This window comes from Tenrec ecaudatus, chromosome X (assembly GCF_050624435.1).
Source record: "Tenrec ecaudatus isolate mTenEca1 chromosome X, mTenEca1.hap1, whole genome shotgun sequence".
NCBI lineage: Eukaryota > Metazoa > Chordata > Mammalia > Afrosoricida > Tenrecidae > Tenrec > Tenrec ecaudatus.
The window spans coordinates 52,337,466-52,354,967 of record NC_134548.1 but is presented as its reverse complement, the minus strand read 5'-3'; the positions used below and the strand labels follow the sequence as shown (position 1 = coordinate 52,354,967).

The following is a 17,502-nucleotide window of genomic DNA, read 5'->3' as shown; positions in this document are numbered from 1 at the left end:
AGGGAATCCCGGGTGGATGATACCTTCAGGACCAAGGGTGTGAGGGACAATGCTGGGAGAGTGGAGGGTGAGTGGGTTGGAAAGGGGGAACTGATTACAAGGATCCACATGTGACCTCTTCCCAGGGAGAGGGACAGCAGAGAAGGGGGGAAGGGAGACTCCGGATAGGGCAAGATATGACAAAATAACGATGTATAAATTACCAAGGGCACATGAGGAAGGGTGGAAAGGGGAGGGAGGGGAAAAAAAAGAGGACCTGATGCAAGGGGCTTAAGTGGAGAGCAAATGGCTTGAGAATGATTGGGGCAGGGAATGTATGGATGTGCTTTATACAATTGATGTATGTATATGTATGGATTGTGATAAGAGTTGTATGAGTCCCTAATAAAATGTAAAAAAAGAAAAGAGGAGAAAAAATGATTAGGGCAAAGACTGTACAGATGTGCTTTATACAATTGATGTATGTATATGTATGAACTGTGATAAGAATTGTATGAGCCACAATAAATTGTTAAAAAAAAGAGTTGTATGAGCCCTTAATAAAACTATATAAAAAATAACACCTGTTTCACATACGAAACTGTGATGGCCAGAAGATAATGGAATGACATTCAAAATGATGAAAGACAAAAAGTGTAACGAGAATTCCATGTCTGGAAAAGCAGATTCCTACAAAATGAAAGGAAAATTAAGATATTTCCAGATAAAGAAAACCTAACAGTCTATCGATAGGATCTCTGCTTTAAAAATAAAGGTTTACAGAAAAGAAAATAGACAGGAAATAGAATCCATTTGAAGAAAAGAATATAAGCAAAGGGCATAACAGCCCCACCGATGGCCATGGGTCAATTTCAAATTAAAGCAACTCTATATAGAGTTTCCAAGGCCTTTAAAATATTTATGGGAGCAGAAATATGTTGCTCACATGGACCAGTTGGTGGGTTTGAATCACAACAAACTGAGAGACAAAGTGGTAGATTTTGCACACTACAAATGAGCAATTTGATAATGAAACTAAGAGCACAGTTCACTTATGATAACATAAAAACAATAAGATCATTTGGAATAAATTTAACCAATTAAGTTTAACGCTTTCTAAAGTAAATCAAAGATGACATCAATAAATGAAATGATATTCCAAATTCATAATTTGTAAGATTTAATATTGGTAAGATGACAATAGTTCACCAAATAGTTCCCGAAATAGATCCACAGATTCAAGACAATCTCTTTAACAACTTGAACTGCAGTGTTCTATAGAAATGGGAACTTGAGCCTGAAATTCATACATTAAGGGCCACCACTTATCTGTCAGTGTGTCATACTGTGGTGGCTTGTGTGTAGCTGTGAGGCTGGAAGCTCTGTCCCTGGTATTTCAAATGCCAGCAGGGTCACCCAAAGTGAACAGCTTTCAGCAGAGCTTCCAGGCTAAGAACACATAGTGTTGAAGGACTCAGCTCCCCACTTCAGAGGAAGGAGCTACTGTAAACCTTCCTCTTACTATTAGGGTTTTTATTTGTTTTGCCTCATTCTTCATGTTAGATTTATATCTGTTCATTTGCACATTTAAGATATTTTGGTACTTGAAAGTCAAGATAGATAACCCTTCAGAAACACTCATAGGAGTAATGGCTCCCTGGGGAGATGGAAAGAAGCGGGGGAGGAAGGAAAAGGAAGCTGCTACCATTGATGACTGTATAATCCCACTCATGGGATCTAAGGACAGAATTGTATGTAAACGAATCGATTGGATTGTGTAATATATGGCCAAGACAAACAACAATGGCTCCTGGAGTGGGGGGGGGATGGAGGAGATAATGGGGGGCTGGTATCAAGGCATTTAAAAAGAAAGAAATGTTTTGAAACAGATTGTGGAAACAATTGTACACTATTCTTTGATATGATTGAACAATGGCTCATTATGATATCTGTAAAAGTTTGCAATAAAATGATTAAATTGAAAAAAAAACACCTTATTCATAGCTTCAAAACATTGTCAGATACTGAATCTCTAATGACTGGAAGCAAAACATTGTCAAGATAGTGCCAAAGGATGGGCTCTTCGGGATAGAGTGCACTCAACATGGGACTGAGGAGAAGCTCTTTTCTCAAAGTAGAGGTGACCATGATGGTGTGAGTCAGGTAAAGTCTGCAGAAGTGGAGCCTTTGCGATCTTCGATCTTCATTTGCCGATGGGGAAAAACTCAAGTAAAGAAGAAACAGCTGCAATGATCTGCTAATGATCGGAACTTGGAAAATGTGAAGTACGAATCTAGAAAAATTGAAAATCATCAAAAGTGAAATTGAACACATAAAGGTTGATACCCTGGGCATTAATGAGCTGAAATGGACTAGTGTTTCCCATCTTGAATCAGAAAATCATAGTTTACTATTCCCGAAATAACACTACCAAGAGAAGTGGCATAGCATTCATTGTCAAAAAGTACACTGAAAAATCAATCATGAAGTACAATACTATCTGTGATCGATTTAAATCTACACTCCTTCCAGAAAATCCAATCGATACAATTATTATTCAAATTTATGCACCAACCACAAAAGCTAGTGATGAACAGTGTAGCTGTGAGACAGCACAACAGAAGGGAAATTCAACAACCTCTGGGACTAAGTGTCACACAAATAGATTGTTCAGTTTTTAGTAAAAAAAGGAAGCTATTTTAGACCGGAAAAAGTAAGATACAACATAGAATATATAACATAGAAAACATTATCTTCATCTTCTTCAGCTTGTGGTAAAGTACAAGTGATGGGAAAATAATCTCAGGAATTACACAACTCATTCTCAATGGATAAAGGAATTGATTCTTCTCAAGTTTATAACTATGCTCAAGTAGCCAGTAATCATCGATCAAAGAAATCAAAGGAAACTAATTTCATGGAGAAAGACAAATCTATAGAGTGGCTTATAGGAAATGAAGAATGAGACTGCTCAAGTAAGTTTAGGATTAATGGCAAAATGTTAAACTTCAAGACAAGTTTCAAAGTGGGATATTTAAGGACTTTTCCATGCCCTATATCTTTCTGTAACTTTAGTTATTTTCAAAATTATATGCACAAGTTCTACAAATGATAGTAATAGCAAAAATATAAATCTATAAAAGTTGCAGATCCACTGATGCTTTCTAGTCTTCAGTTTATTTACTGTCACTTGGAGTACTTAGCTAGGTTATGGTTTGAACTTCTTCAACTTGTCAGGTAAAGATCATTTAAGAAGGCGAAAGGTAAGGTTATTAGAATAATTAGAAGAAAAACTCCATTTAATGGCGCCTGAAAACTTTGCTCATTTGTGTGACCAGGTTGCCAGTGTGTAAGTCTAGCAATATAGGGAAAATCAGGATGTGGTTTTTCTGGGATAAAGCAAAATAGAGACTATATACTACATATAATGGTTATAATTTGTTCATAAAAACTGTTAAAGTGCCAGGTACTGTTTCAACTATAAGTTTTCCTCCCATTGTCTCCAGGATTTGCCAGTTATCTTACACACACACAAATTGTTACTACATGATAAAATTTATAAATATAATCAAAGTAATAAGTCCATTTTATCAGTCAATAGATATTGGAAACTTGTTCATGGCCTAAATAATATATACAAAGAACTCAGACTTAAATGAAATGTTTTGAAGAATTCTAGTATTAGCAGTTATACTTTTGGGGATTGAAGGTAAGAAACAAAGCCCACATGAAAGAAGCACACCAGCCTGTGTGATCATGAGGTGACAATGGGATCATTTGTCAGGCATCAAAGACCCAAAACAAAATATCATATCAATGTGAAAAAGGGGGGGGGGAGACAGAGTGGGGACTCAAAGCCCATCTGCAAATTATTGGACATCCCCTTACAGAAGGGTCACAAGGAAGAGGTGAGCCAGTCAGGGTGCAGTATAGCACCAATGAAACATATAACTTTCCCCTAGTTCTTTACTGCTTTCTCCCCACCGGAGTATCATGACCCCAATTCTACTTTAGAAATCTGGCTAGATCAGAGCAGGTACACTAATACAGATAAGAGCTTGCAACAGAGAGGATTCAGGATAGATTAACTCCTCAGGACTTGAAGCTAGGGGGAAGTTGAGGGAGAATGGGGAGAAAAGGGGAACCAATAGGAATGATTGATGTACAAACCTCCCAGCCCCCCGGGGGACAAACAACAGAGAAGTAGACAAAGGGAGACAGAGGATGGTGAAAAATATGAAAATTCATATAATGTATTAATTATCAAGGGTTCATGAGGGAAGGAGGGTGGGAGAGGAGGGGGAACAAAGAGGAGCTGATATCAAGGGCTCAAGTAGAAAGAAAATGTTTTGGAAATGATGATTGCATCATATGTACAAATGTACTCAATGCAATTGATGTATTCATTGTTATAAGAGCTGTAAGAGCCAACAATAAAATGATTTATAAAAATAAACTAAAATCAGAGAAAAGAAAGAAAGAAAGCCCTTTCCTGAGGAGTAGCTAGTGGCTTTGAACTTCAGATTTTCAACAATAACTACTATGCTACCCACAAAGGAAACACTGTTTGGTCCTGCACCATCCTCTCAATGGAGAGGTTGGAACACATTGTTGTAGCCACGGTGTCGATCCATCTCGATGAAGGTCTTCCTCCTTTTTCAATGACCTTCTCCTTTCCATGCATAATGTCCTTTTCCGGGTTCTGTTTTCTTCTAAACAAGTCCAAAGTATATGAGACAAAATCTTGCCTTTGTTCTTGATGAGGAACTCTAGCTGTACTTTCTCCAAGATAGATTTCTTTGTTTTTCTGAAAGTCCATTATACTTATAATATTCCTTGGCAAATTTAAAATGCATGAGTTCTCCCGCCTTCCTTAGTCATTCGCTTTGACATGCTCATGTGATGATTGAAAAGGCCTTGCTTAGGGCTCTAAGTGGCATCTTTCCTCTTTAATGCTTTAAAGATTTGTGCCCAGTGCTACCCTTCTTTTGATTACTTGATATTGCGTTCATAAGCATTGATTGTAGATCCAAGTAAAATGAAATCCTTGACAACTTCAACAGTTAGGGGCTCATCTTCTGAAACTACATCAGAAGTGGACCACCAATTCCTTATTCCTAGTCTGTCCTTTGTCTGGAAGCTCAAGGGAAACTTCTTCAGCATGGAAGGCCCTTCTGGTGTTTGCAGTACTGGTGGCATGCCTTCTAGCGTCTCTGTCGCACACACCATTGCGGTACTACAAACTGGCAGATGAATGGGGATCATGTATATAACAAACTACTGCTGTCGAATTGGTTCTGACTCCTGGTGACTCTATAGGACAGGGTACAAATGCTCCCCAGGTCTTCCAAGGTAAATATTTATGGCAGCACACATCTTTGGCTTTCTTTGGAATGACACATAAGGGTCTATGTTATTCATACGATATTCTATCATTCATTTTCTACTGTGCTCATTATGTATGTAACAAAATAATCACTGTTTCAACAATATTCATGTGTGCAGTTAAGTAATATTAATTATAGGTTTATCATGCTAGTCAACCATCACCCTTCACTGTTCTCATATTTGTACACTGCAATCCTTGCACAATATTCCCACAGCAGTTCCACAACAGGTGGAGGGTCATTTTTAAAGTTCTGTTTAAGGAGGAATGACTTCCAATGAGCAACTGAGTAACTGGTTCTCAGAATCCTCCCGTACTGCATGTAACATGGGTTTTTCCCCTTAATTTTACTATTGGAACAAAAGTTTAAGTACATAGTACAGAGAATAGTATAGCAAACATATAAGTATGCAAAACACAAACTGGAACTTTCCTTTGCTTCAGATTTTTTGTATAAGGAAAAAGCAAGTATAATTGAAGCTTCCTTTGCACCCCTTCTCTAGTGTCATATACATTTTTCCTCAGACACATCTATTAGCCTCAATTTAGTTCATTTTTATTCTTATACTCAGTCTTTATTCTTATAATTTGATCACATACATACACATTGTGTTTTTCATATATATATATTTGTATATGTTTACATAAATAACATATTGTTGTTCTTAGACGCAGTTGCCATTGAATTGGTTGTGACGCACACTCATATTAACTAAGCACTACCTGATCTTGCACCATTCTCACAAACACTGTGAAGTTGAGTCACTTTGTGGCTGCCTCTGTGTCACTCCGTCTTATTGAAGGTCTTCCTTTCTCTGCTGGACCTTCTACTGTAACTAGCATGATGTCCTTCTCCAGGGACCAGTCCCTCCCAATAACCTGTCCAGAGTGTGTGACAATGTCTTCCTTTCCCGTATCCAAGGAAATTGTGGCTGTACTATTTCCAAGACAGCTTTGTTTGTTTTATAGACATTCCGTGGTACTTCTAATATTCTTTTCCAGGACCATAATTAAACCCTAACAATTCTTCCCAAGTTTCCTTTATCCATTGCTTAGGTTCACCGGTCTATGGAGAAATTGAAAGGACCATGCACACCTGAGCCGTCAAGCTCACTTGGATGTCTTTTGCACAAGCTTTTCCCCAAGTAATATGTCCTTTGATTCTTGACTGCTGCTTCTACAAACATTTATTCTGAGCCCAAGTAAAATGAAATTCTTGATAACTTCAATTCTTTATCTTTTTGTCATAAAGTTGCTCACTTATTGACATAGTTATGAGAATATTTTCTGTTTCCCTTTTGTTAGGATGATATTTATTTCATACTTAAGCTGTAGTTTTTGTTTTGTTGGAGTTTTTTAAATAAATCATTTTATTGGGACCATTTACAGCTCTTATAACAAACCATACAGCCAATGTATCAAGCACGTTAGTATATTTGTTACCATCATCTTGTTCAAAATCTTTCCTATATTTAAAACTATTTTATTAAAGCTAATCCAGACATCATACCATTCCATAATTCAATCATATCAAGCACTGTTGTATAATTGCTACCACAATCAGTTTCAAAACACTTCTTCCTTCCTTCTTAAACCCCTTGATATCAGCTCCCCGTTACCTCCCCACCTCCCCAACTTACCCCTTATTCTAGTTGTTGTCTGTGTAGATCCACCTCTCCTGGGTTTCATAACAAAGAATCAAAAAGGCTACCAATAACAAAATATGACAGAGATAATTTCAATATGAAGAAAAAACCCACAGAAAATATCAAAACCCAGATCGAGCACAAAGTGTATCAGAGGGGATATCAAGTGACAAAGTTTGAACCGTTCAAGTCAGCTTGGTCGTTGTAATCTACTACTGTCACCCCTCCAATACACTCTATCTGACAATCACGTGAATCTCATCCCTCAATGGTGGTTACAGGGATCTTTATTCTCTGTGTAGACCCTGCAAATATATTTCAGGCTCCCACTGTAATCCACAGCCCTCTGCACCCCAAAATCTTATAACTCTGATACTATTCCAAATTTGGGATTTTGATGATGTAATTTACAACCCTTGGATTTCGGATATTGGTGTGCTTCTTCCATTAGGATTTAGTGTATGTCTCACTTAGAAAGCTGCTTACATAGAAATAAGCTTTGAAGACTTCAGATGCTGTTCTATTTTTTTAATCATTTTATTAGGGGCTCATACAACTCTTACCACAATCCATACATACACTAATTGTGTAAAGCACATTTGTACATTCATTACCCTCATCATTCTCAAAACATTTGCTACCTACTCAAGCCCCTGGCATCATCATTTTCCCCCAAAAATCATTTCTTTCTATTGAGACCTTTGTATCAACTCCTCTTTTTTCCCTACTCCCCAACTCTCCCAACCTTGTCAACCCTTGATAAATTATAAATATTATTGCTATGACTTTTATGATTCCTGAGAAAAATATCCACAGAATTTAAAATCAGGAATAACTCATTGCTGGAGATATAGAGGCACAATATTTTCCTTTATGAAAATATGTAATACAGGCCCTGGAAGTTAGCGATCTTTTTTCAACACATATAGAGCTGAATAATGCTTAAACAAAAAAAAGAGAGAAAAGTGACCTTACTAGCATAGTTCCTTCCACATAAAATTCCCACAAACTGTCAGCATCCCACAGGATTCCACCTACATAGCAAATCCTAACGTGATACGTTGAGCGAAGACACCTTTCCCAATTATACTGCAGGCTGCTGTTCAAACCACCTTCAGGATCTAGAGCCTTCTCTGTCAGCTCTGGAAGTAGCGGTGAAGCAGTGAAACTCTTGCATGCATGTGGGCAGTTTGGACTTAGTGCTGCTGGACTGCCCCCCGGCCATGGGTCCATGATTGCTCTCAGTGGAGGGAATCTTTCCTGGAGACTTCGCTCAGTAGAAGGAAGCACTCAGTGGAGACAGCCATCTTTTTATATCCAATGTATCAAATAGCACGTTCAGGTTGCCTTCCATTCAAGCTGCACAAGGACATAGATCTGACACAGATCCTGGCACCTTCCTCCTGACCCCAAAGCAGCCTTAGCCCTTCTTCATTCTGGGAACCAATTGTTTGTAGGGGTCTCAAGATGACATTCATTTGCCATCCCTAATCTAAAAGTACCCTTTCTGGAGGGGCTGGGGGCTGGGCGTCGGGGGTGTGTAGAACAATTTAAATAACCATTCCAAGCGCTATGTAATTGTGGAAACCATCCATCACCCCTAATCTGCAGTGCACACTGTGTGAATATCCAGTTGAAATTTACCATAAACCTCTCTGTGCTTGTGTTTATTTTCTTCGAGATGGGATTGCAAACGTCTAACTCGTGGGAGCCACAACCCATAGCCCTTTATCATGTTGTCAGGTAGTGTGAGGCTTTGCTCCTGTGCAGTGCTCAGAAGTGTGCATGGGGAAGTTACGATGATGCTTGGTGCTCAGCATTTGGAAATGAGTAATATAGTAAAGTGCAAAGTATATGGAATACAGTAAAGATAGACCAGCATCCTGGAGAACAACTCAGGGCTCACTATTGCTGCCATGGTTAAGCAGTACTGCTGTGCGCAGGAAGGAGAAAATATTCTTAGAGAGTGCGCAGTTTCATCTAAGCTCTTTCTATTTGACCTACTGCCTCATCTAGTGAAGAGAGTAGGAGACAGACCCAAGACCTCACTATGAAATACTTTGTGTTAGAAACTAAGAAAGTCGCCCGTGGCTGGCAGGGTCCCTCCACCACAAGGAACTCTGCGGTAGAAAGATCTGTGGAGCTGCTCCTTCTTTATGGTTTGTCACAAGTTGGTTTTTGTGTTCCCGTTTGTTTGTTTGTTCCTGCTCGATCAGATGTAGCCAGGAGCCTGGATTAGCCATCCCAGCTGCTGGATACTCTGCCCTGGACGTTGTGTCCTTCCCTTCTGTCCATGAGATATCCAATTATTCTGTGTTCTGTTGGCTCGGTGCCTGAACATATGAAGCCCCCACTCCACATCGTGGAACAGCATTTTCCTTTGGGCCCTTCCTTAGCTCCCAAACTGGGCTCAGCAATTTTATGTAAGAGCACGTTCTCAGTATCGTTGACAATAACACTCACATTGTGTGTGTATCAGTGTGTGTGGGCGTGTGTGTACTCACTACACCCAAGTCAGTGCCAACCCTTAGTCACCCTTTACGACAGGGCAGAAAGGACAATACTGTAACTATTTACTGGAGTAGAAAGCCGTATCTTTGTCGGAATATAGACCCAAAGCCCATCAGTACCCCATTGGACATCCCTTCACAGAAGGGTCCCAAGGAAGGGACGAGCCATCCAGGTGCAGTATAGCACCGGTGAAACAGACAACATTCCTCTACTTCTTTAATGCTTCCCCCACGCCCCACTATTATGACCCGCGTTCTATCTTAGAAATCTAGCTAGACCAGAGCATGTACACAGGTACAGAAAAGAGCTCAGGACACACAGGATTCAGGACAGATATTGAGAGTAGTGATACCATGAGGGCAGGGGAAGGGGCCTTCTACAGCTCTTATAACCATCCATACAGCCATTGTATCAGGCACATCAGTACATTTGTTGCCATCATCCATTTCAAAACCTTTTCTTTCTCTTGAGCCCTTCATGTCAGCTCCTCTTTGTTTCCCTCTCACCTCCCCCCCCCCACCTTTACACCCTAGTGAAACCTTGATGAATTATAAATTCTTCTTCTTCTATTTTTTCCTCTATTTTTGTTTTGTGCTTAGAAGTTGCAGGTTTAAGTTCTAGAAACAGAGAACACATAACAAAAGCTTCCTAATGGGTGAATAACGAAATTATAAATGCTGGGATAAGTTGCCCCATTAACATGGTTATCGACATTTACTTAATACATACTTTATGGAAAATTAATTATAGGACATTTAGAGAAGCATGAAAATTTACAAATCACTCTGAGTCACGGACAATTGCATGTTTTATTGTCTAGACCAAATCAAGAGTGTATTATTTCTAGAGGCAGAACTGACCAGGCAAGAGAAATGGTCAGTCTGCGATCCTGGCGTCATCTGGTTGCGTTCCTTCACCTAAAGGCGTTTCTTCTGAAAGCCTGTCTGCTCGCTTGTTCTCCCGTTGCACTGCTCTGCCTCCATCTTCAGAATTAGGTTGCGGATTTCCTCTCTCTTTGCCCGTATTCTTAGAGGAGGAAACCAGTTTTTCAAATCCATAGGTAGTGCAAAATTGAGAACTGGATTCTCAAAAAAACTCTCGACATACTGCAGCAAATAGACACCGCAATCACTGAGGTTGCTTTGTTGGGGCACGTTTGGACTCAGGTCCATCATGACATCTGTGGAAAAACTCCTCTTGGTGCCTTTTTTAATTTCCCATTCCTCCTCTAGATATTCTCGAAGAATTTTCACAACATGTGAGCGGGAAGGGCCTTGTAGAGAGTCCAGAAGCAAGATGCAAGGTTGCTTACACACGGTGGGCTCGAAATGCCACTGTCCTCTCTCCGGGCTGCAAGGGCTCTCCTGCTCTTTGAAGGGTGACTCATGAGGACAGTTTGGCTTGATTTCACTCACTGCGTGTACATGTTGTGACGGTCTTAAACAGTCCCCTTGTGGCCCATGCTCACTGTTATTCTTATCAACAACTTTCTCGCACACGGAATCTCCTTTCTTTGATGCTTCACTTTCACTTGCAGTCTGGCTTACTTTTTCCAAACTACCTTTTACATTGCATGTATGTTCCCCACACCGAGGGTCCCTTTCTTCCTGTGGGGGACCCTTTGAAGGAAATAAAGGCATGTGAGGCTTTATGTTTAGAATCCTCGAAATTACAGATTTGGCAGAGCAGGCTTGTGAAGAACTGGCCATTACGTTGGCTGGAGGAAAAGAAATACAATGGTCTACAACAGTTGAGCTTTTTTGGACGAGTGCATTTTTGTGGAAATGAGGATTATGCTCATATTGTGGTTTCTCAAAGCCAGGGAAACAAATAATAGCCAGAAACCAATGTGCATTTTCATTAAGGGGAACAAAAATAAAATCTTTTGCAAAAATATTTACATGCTGGGTCCAGGATTTTACTCTCAGATGTCGCTTTTTTGGTGTTGATAGATTGGTACATTCCTGGAAAGGCTGTCTTTTTATGTCAGTCAGGCATGGGTAGAAAAACGAACTGAAGATATGAATTCGGTTCGCTTCCTCTTTCTTCAGTTTCTCAAGCACCAAATATTTCAGATAAAAGTCAATAATAATATCATTTAGAAATACCCCTTCCTTTAGACAGTGCAGGTCCACATTGGTAACACAGATTCCTCCTCTAGCTGGAGGTGGTGGGTACACTATTAGTTTTTCTACAGGACCAGTAAAGGCGGCTTGGCTCTGTCCAGTTGCCTTGTCATCACCAACCAACTGGAGTTTCTGTTTGCTTTGAAGTAGTATTTTAGAGTTAAAGGACATAGTTTTCATTATGTTTAATTTTTGTATCACACTTCCTTTGATGCTTTCGGCATAGGTTTTTCTACAGGCAACAATTCTGGTATTGGCTTCTTCAAAGGAAATTTTTGAAAAAAAATTGGAAATCTTATTCTTTCTACCTATGTCAATAAGGATTTTTTCAAATCGTGTATTTGTTTCAAGATCAAGGTCAGTGTCAAAACTTAAGATAATATATCGTTCTAGATTCGGTATCTTATTTATTTCTTTACACTCAGTCCAAACTTTCTCTTTCTTGTGCATTTGCAGCTGCGTGCTCAACTTTCCATAAACTGCTGGTGTGGTCTGGAGAAACACTACTTGGGGGTTTCGGACTTGACACCAGTCACATTTCATTACATCAGAGGTGTCTAAGGTAATTGCTACCTGACCACCTTCCGGTTCTTCTAGCTTTATCTTGATAAAACCCAAAGCAAAAGTGACTGGCTCTAGTAACACCCGGAGAAGTATTCCTACTCGTACACATCGACACTTTAAAATGACCCTGTCACAGGAACTCTGGCAGCTTAGGGACAGAGGATGGACTACGGTTTCTTCAGAAACAATTTTACGCCGTTTTGGAGGCTTGTTGAGACCAAAACTGCCCAAAGGGTCTCTCATGCTTGCTCTAATTGCCAACGGAGCGTTATTTAACTCGGCTTGGGCCAGAATGCCTCCTCTATGTGTGTTTTCGTTGCAGGCTGCTTCCAGACCCCCGGTGGGGGGCGCTCGGGAGCAACATGCTGAAGCAGCCTGTTGAGGAGCTACGCTCTCTCTTCTGTTGGCTCTGTCACTGTCCTCATCATCACTGAACAAATCGATTGGATCATGTGGATGTGAAAGGCTGGGTTTCCTTTCCTTCCTCTTTGCCATTTTGGCTCCTTTCGCATTGGCTAGAATGACGTTCGCACTAGTCTGCACGTATGTCTGTCTACTATCATCACAGTTCACAGTCATATCAGTGGGGGGCTTACCCTGGCTGAGGCCATAACTCTTCTTGGTTGTTCTTGTATTTTGTGACTTCGGGCCTGCAGAATTCTGAGGAACCGAAATCCCGGATAACGGTCCAGGCGATTCACTCGGACCTGTGGCTTGTGTACAGTTCTTGTGAAAGTCCTTGGACAGATTCATACCGCCACTTCGGCAGACGCTGTGATCGTCCTTTCTCTTCCAGAGCTTGGACGACCTTCAAGCTGCTCACGGACGGACATTGACGGGAAACTCCTGGAAAGACCAGCAGGATTCTTCTGACGTGGGCGTGGCACGAGGGGTAGCATTGTTGACATCAGAGCACCTTGGCAATACTTTGGGGCCAACGGAAAGGCCTTAAAGGAGCAGTGTCAACTTTCTGGCCACCAGGTGGGTATCTGTTCCTTTCTGTTCGGGCTGCTGCTTGCACTAATGACATCCGTGTGCTAGCATGTTGCAAACGTCTACCATGAACTACAGTTGCCGAACATAATGGTGCATTTTGTGTCTTCTCACTCAAGTCTTATGGTCGCTTAACATGTTAATTCCAAATGGATTCCCTTTCAAAGTTTTGTTTCATCTTACATAGGTTGTCAAGAACAATTTCAGATCGGCAATTCACCTTTGTTCCTTTTGAGGTCTCAGAATCCTCATCTTCATCTAAACTTAGCAGATCTGCCCCATCTTTATCTGAATCTCTTTCATTTGCTTCCCCACGACCAAAGCTCCAATTATTTTATTTTTAATAGTTTTATTAGGGGCTCATACAACCCTTAACAAAATCCGAACATACATCAATTGTGTAAAGAACATTCATTGCCCTCATCATTTTCAAAACTTTTGCTCTCCCCCAAGCCCCTGGCATCAGCCCCTCATTTTTCCCCTCCTCCCCATAATCTCCTACTTCATGAACCCTTGATAATTTATAAATTATTATTTTGTCATATCTTGCTTGTCTGATGTCTCCCCTCGCCCACTCTTCTGTTTTCCATCCCCTAGGGATGAGGTCACATATAAATCATTTTAATCGGTTCCCCCTTTCCAATCCACCTCACTCCACTTTCCACGTATAGTCACTCACACCACTGGTCCTGAAGGGATCATCCACCCTGGATTCCCTGTGTTTCCAGTTCCTATCTGTACCAGTGTATATCCTCTGGTCTAGCCATATTTGCAAGGTAGAATTGGGATCATGATAGTGGGGGAGGAGGACACATTTAGGAACTAGAGGAAAGTTGTATATTTCATTATTGCTATGTCGGACCCTGACTAGCTCATCTCATCCGCAAGACCATCCTTATGTAAGCGGATGTCCAGTGTCCTGCAAATTGGTTTTGGGTCTCCACTCCGCACTGCCAACCTCATTCACGTGGATATCTTTTTTGGTTCTGATGATGCCTGATACCTGATCCCTTCGTCACCTTATGATCACACAGGATGGTGTGCTTCTTCCAGGTTAGCTTTGTTGTTTCAGAGCTAGATGGCCATGTGTTTACCTTCAAGCATTTAAGGCCCCAGATGCTATATCTTTTGATATCTGGGAAGCATCAGCTTTTTTTTTTTTTTTGCCACATTTGCTTATGTGCCCATTTGTCTTCAGTGATTGTATCAGGGAGGTGAGCACAGAATGTTATGATTTTTTTGTTCGTTGATGCCTGATAACTGATCCCTTCGTCCCCTCATAATCACAGGCTAGTGTGCTTCTTCTAGGTGAACTTTGTTGATTTTGATCTACATGGCCACTTGTTTACCTTCAAAAAATTTAAGACCCCAGACCCTGTATTTTTTTGGTAGCGGGGCACCGTCAGCTTTCTTCACCACACTACTTATTCACCCGCTTTGTCTTCAGCAGTTGTGTCGGGAAGGTGAGCATCATAGAATGCCAATTTAATAAAAGAAAGTACTCTTGCATTGAGGGAGTACTTCACTGGAGGCCCAGTGACACTCTGCTACTTTAATACTAAACCTATAAATATATGCACATCGATCTATTTCTTCATCCTCATATATAAATATATTTGCATATGTACATGCCTTTATTTAGACCTCTATAAATGCCCTTCGCCTCCTAGCTCTTTCCTCTATTTCTTTAGATTTTCCTCTTATCCCACTATCCTGCTCAGTCTTCATTTGGGGTTCAGTAATTCCTCTTGGTTACTTTACCCTTCATCATGCCCTGCCAGGTCTCCTATACCCACCTCACAACCTATTTGGGTCACTTGTAGTTCTTTGTCCCTGGGTATGTTAAAACCACTATCTTTGCCCCACCTTCCCCTCTCCCAAGACCCTGTGGAACTCTCAGTCCCGTTGTTTTCTCCTCCAGATTGTTCATCCAGCCTATCTTATTTAGACAGAACTGCGGAGATAATAACTTGCACAAAAACAAGACAGAGCAAAACCAAGCAAAAATATACAACGAAATCATAACAACAATAAACCGATGGAAAAAACACAACACAACAAAAGAAAGCTTGTATTCCTTGTTGGCCTTTAGGAGTGTTTTCCAGTCCAGTGTGTTGGGGCATCACACCCTGGCCCAAAGTCCACCTTTAGCATTCCCTGTAGACCTTGCCGCTCTGTTCCTTGCTGTTCTGTTGCACCACTTTACTGTTTTGCCTAGGTGTGGCGGGATCATCTAGGGCGCAATTCCCTCACTGTGTCTCCGGTGTTGTCCCTTGTAGGGCTATGGGTCAGTGAGGGACACCATATCTCACAGTGGGGCCGACCATGTGGGCTGGCTTCTCTAATTGGGGACACTGTCCTCAAGGCCTAGTGGGTCAGGATGTACTCCACTCTCTCCTCCTCCCATTTCATCGGATCCCATGTGCTCCAATCAGATATCTCCAACTCCTGGAGCTGCAGATTCAATGAGGTCCTTTGAAATAAATTCTTCTGGGTGGGGGGAGGGATAGGTATCCACATAGTATTTGGGATTAGGGCCTGCCCCTCACACCTCTTCACTGGTTCCCTCCTTCACCCTGGCATGTTGCATTGACCTCTTGGAGCACTGAGTTGAAGTATTGTGATCTTTAATTGTGTTGAACCCTGTCTAAAACACGCCTGGTCCATATTTCCCTGTGGAGATATAAGCAACACCTTTCCCTTGGGTGGGTTAGTGCCCTGTGCCCCTGATACCCATTTCTTTTTTATTATTAGTATTTTTTCCTTTTCCCACCTCGTTTTTAGTTGTCTACAATATGTATCCCTGTATTTGGTCTGGTCTGTGCCATACTACCTGGTCCTTGGCCCAGGAAAGGTTTAATGCAGCAGCTTTTCCACTATGGCCCTTTTGCATTTTTTTTTAAAGCTTACCTCAGCGGACTCATGTAGTACCTGTCCTTTTGTCCTTGGCTTACTTCGCTTAGCATGATTTCCTCCAGTTCTTTCCATGTAGCGATTTGCTTCATATGTTTCATCACTGCTTCTTAGCGATGAATAGTACTCCATTGTAGGTATGTACCACAGCTTTCGAATCCACTCGTCAGTTGATAGAAATTTGGGTTGTTCCCAATTCCTTGTGATTGTGAACTGTGCCGCAATGAACATTGGAGCACAGGTGTCTGGCCTTGGTTTCTTTCTTACCTCTTCTGGGTATATCCGCAGTAAGGGGGTTGCTGGGTCATATGGTAACTCAATTTCCATCTGTCTTAGATATCACCAGATTGATTTCCATATGGCTGTACATACTTAAAGGTCCACCAGCAGTGGATGAGTGTTCTTGTCTCCCCACTGCCCCTCCAAAACGTGTTTCTTTCTATTTATTTGAATTGGGTTATCTTTGAGGGTGTTAGATGGTACCTCATTGTTGTTTTAATTTGCATTTCTCTTATGGCTAAAGATCGGGAACATTTTCTCATATGTTTTTGGGCCATGCAGATGTCTGCCCCTGTGCAGCTACCAGAGTATTGTGGATTTTACTAATAAGGCCTTTGTGTGATGTGTCATTGCTAAAGATGTTTTCCCAGTCCGTGGACACTGTTATTGCTCTCCTGGTGAATTCTTTCCATGTACACAGGTGTTTTATCTTCATTATATCCCATTTGTCCATATGTTTCTCTCCTGTATTTGTGTCCTTTCCTATTTGTGATAGCCTGCGTATTCCCTGTGCCAAAGTTCTCGAGTTCATCCCAGTTCCTTCATTGATGGCCCTAATAGTTTCAGGTGTAACTTCAAGGTCTGTGATCCTCTTAGAGTTTCTTCTTGAGCATGGAGTGAGATAAGGTTCTTGCTTCATTTTTCTGCAGCTAAATATACATATTTTTCCAGCAGCACTTGTTAAAAAGGGCATCTGCTTCCCTTTGGATAATGTTGGGGCCCTTATCAAAGATCAGTTGTCTCTATCCTGATGATTTTTTTCTGGCTTTTCAGTTTTTTTCTATTGGTCTGAGTATCTGCCATTGTACCAACACCATGAGGTTTTGACCACTGTGGTTGTACATTGTGTGCTAAATCCAGGTAAAGCAAGCCCTCCTACTGTATCCTTCTTTTTGAGCAGTTCTCTGCTAATTCTGGGCTTCTTCCCTCTCCATATGAAGTGGGAAATCAGCTTTTGCATTTCTTTGAAGGAAGATGAGGGTAGTTGTATCGAGATTGCATTAAACTTATAGAGTTCCTTAGGCAGAACTGACATCTTGACTATATTGAGCCTTCCAATCTATGAGCCTGGGATATTCTTCCATTTGTTGAGGTTGCTCTTGGT

General features: G+C 41.0%; 1 pseudogene; it reads right to left on the bottom strand.

Annotated features, from left to right (window-relative positions):
• Positions 1 to 10,398: 10,398 nt before the first annotated feature.
• LOC142433371 (sentrin-specific protease 6 pseudogene) lies at positions 10,399 to 16,426 on the bottom strand (annotated as a pseudogene).
• Positions 16,427 to 17,502: the final 1,076 nt, after the last annotated feature.